Consider the following 3,241-nt stretch of genomic DNA (forward strand, 5'->3'; position numbering starts at 1 on the left):
CTCTGTGGATTTTAGTATCCATATTTAAAAATGTTAATAAGAAAAATTCCAATTCAAAACTAAAATCCGAGTCAATTTTCTGTAAAGACTAAGTTAATTGTAATTTCTTCCTAAACACCGTTGTAGCGGTGAAACATTGAGGCTCCAGGTAAGCCGTGTTAGGGATTGGCCAGGATTAGGCGCCCAAACTAATTACAACTTGGGCATCCTTGCTACAGGCATTCGGCCTAGAACATACACTGTATAGACTTAGGTTAAGGCGATTACAAACTCAGCGATGTAAGGTGCTGTAAAGGTTCTAATATTCCCTATGTTCGGAAAGCAAGGTGTATTTAAACTAGCTCGTCGTGTTTATGTTGCCATGATCTTCGTAAGAATAGACCACTAGCTATTTTCTTAAAGATTATTATTTAGTGAATCACATCACACCAAACACAAATTAATGAAACGGTAGTAAATTTTAAATCAACATACTTTATGATATGACACACTGGTGATACGGAGTGAACTAGGGGATTTGAAAAAGCCGAGAGAAAGGATAGCCTCATTTTGACAAACAAAAATGTAGACTAACCCTAACCCCTTTGTTATCCTGTGTTATACTGAAAACAAACTTTTAATACCTCAGAGCTGAAACCTAAATTAAATTTTATTGGCCATGTCTCTTCGTTATTAGTAGGTATATGTTTGCCAGCTCTTCTATCCCACGGGAGGTTCGATCCCTTTTTCAGTGAACAATGAAATTGATTAACTTTCAAATGAAGTGGGCCATCGTATTGTTTGTGTAACGATTTTGTGTACATTTAGTTCTATTACGTTGTATTAAACCTTCATGGTCATTTTCATAATAAATTATTATCACTGACGGGATTGCATGGTCACGGAGTAATATGGCGCTTGCAACGGTGCCGAAATATTGGAAACTCAAAATTAAGGTAGGTACATGGGAGCAATCCCGTCAGTAATAATAATTATAACGTTGTAGTTAAAGAACGTGCGACCGAATTTAAGGTAGGTACCTAACTTTAAAATCAGTCATTTTGGTTGTAAGTACACATTGTGCAGGTATTTATAGATTTTAGTGTCATTATATTTGGATATTTTATAGCAGTCGTAAAATTTTCGACCTCTTCCGTTTGTTTGAGATGTTTGTAGTGTTATAAAGTGAGAGATTAATTACCCTTTAACCTAATTATTGACAAGGATGGACACTTCGGTGTTAATTACCTGTTTTATTAGCGACGTGATGCGAGAGGTGCTGGTAATAAGGATTATTATGAATTATAAATACATTTTACAATTCAATTGACCTACATCATGAAGTTAATTACAATTTAAATTAGCTAAGAGCGCTTTCACATATAGGCGCTGCTGCAGCGCTACTTAGATATGTATACGAGTCTTAGAAGCGACTTAGAAGCGCTACAGTCGCGCGACAAAAATGCCTTTAAAATATGTGAAAGCGCTCAATCGGTTACTTAATAGATTATATTTTAAGATTTTATTCATAAAATAATAATGTTAGTCTAGTCACTTCTAGTTATACTTAGGCTGGGTACGTATAACGGTAACGGTAACGATAACCGGCGTTTTTTGTATAGAGTTTGACGTATTTTTGACGTTTGTCAAAGTTAAACCAAGATGGTGCAACCCAGCCTTAGTGCTAATAAGTCTATTTCGAAATGTCTGGTTACAAAACCTTCTGCCTACATGTAGGTCAGACAAGATAAATTTTCCTGTATCAAACTACAATAGCTCGCACCACACACTTATCCTGTTTGGGGGCGTCCTGAGGGAGCAAGGTCACACTCACGCAGCGGATTGTTTTAATCCCTAGTGAAGAATTTTGGTGACGTACTTTGGCTAGAACTATCTTAGAAGAAACGGGGGTAATGTTATATTCCACCATCACGATCATTGTCATTTCAGGTATAGGACGTTCGTTCATTTGTTTTAACTTAATGACGTCCACTGCTGGACAATAAATGACGTCCACTGCTGGACAAATAACGTCCACTGCTGGACAGCCACTACATAGGTATGAATGTTAGAATTATATGACCTATGTTCTCATGGAGATGCTTAATTTGCACTAACTATTGCACTTTTTACTGAGTGACCTAGTCCCAAAGTAAACAGCGCTTTTCCCCTAGAGTCTAGAGACGTCCATCATACGTAAATAGATAGGTAATGAGAATATATAAACATACCTGTACTTGTGATGTGGAAGTCATTGGGGGAGGCCTATGTTCTGCAGTGGACGTCCTGTGGCTGAAATGATGATGATGATGATGATGATGACCTGTACTTAACTCCCAGTGTAAATACTTATCACACGAGAATGATCCCTGTGGGATTCAAATCCGCAACCGCAGCTGGCATTGAGGTCCTATAAAGCTGTAAAAACAAATATTTTTCCTTTTGTCTGCATTTCAGTAATATAAGTTTGCCCAAATCCCAGTGGCCCTGATAAGCAGCCGAAACAGATGGCAGCCAAGTTACCACTTGGTAGCATTTATCTTCGTACAAAAGCGATTTGGCATTTTTAATTCCCTCTGGCTTTCTATCGGTTTATTAATGACTTCATAAATTCCGAAATGGCTTAAGGTTAGTACAACTAAGCTTTTTGTGTTAATGCTTTATATTTTTGGTCCACGTTTTTATTATTTCACCTACGACTATGTACAAAGCTTTGGCTATTTACCTGTAGATTTAAAGAACAAGATTACTTTGCTTAGGAGTGTAGATTTTTTTAAAATAATATAGTAATTTGTATTTAAAATACTTACAAAGGAATTAAAAGACACATGTTATGATTGTGTCAAGATCAAATCCTCAAATTCCATCAGGCATATAGGAGCGCCTAATCATTTAATCAGGAAGCGTCAAGTTGCAAATGGCGAGGTCGCAAGGTGTTGCGTATTATCACCTATTAGAGAGGTCCATATCAATTTGTATCGATACCATCGGAAATCATTTTATTAACACTGCTCTTTTACTATTAAGTTAAACTAATGAACCTCCTACACATTATTTACACGTGGCTCATTAAGGTGACTCCCACGTGCTTTCCGAAAAATAATTTTACTAAGTACTTTATTTTTATACAAAAACATCGATGTACGATGTACGATGTATACCTAACATTTCAGGCTAAAATGAATGTTCTATCTGAGCAAACCTAGATCAGGTTTCGATGAAAGATTCGAATATTGAGCTGTATGTTACTATAAAATAGGAA

Source organism: Ostrinia nubilalis, chromosome 5, assembly GCF_963855985.1.
Source record: "Ostrinia nubilalis chromosome 5, ilOstNubi1.1, whole genome shotgun sequence".
Lineage (NCBI taxonomy): Eukaryota > Metazoa > Arthropoda > Insecta > Lepidoptera > Crambidae > Ostrinia > Ostrinia nubilalis.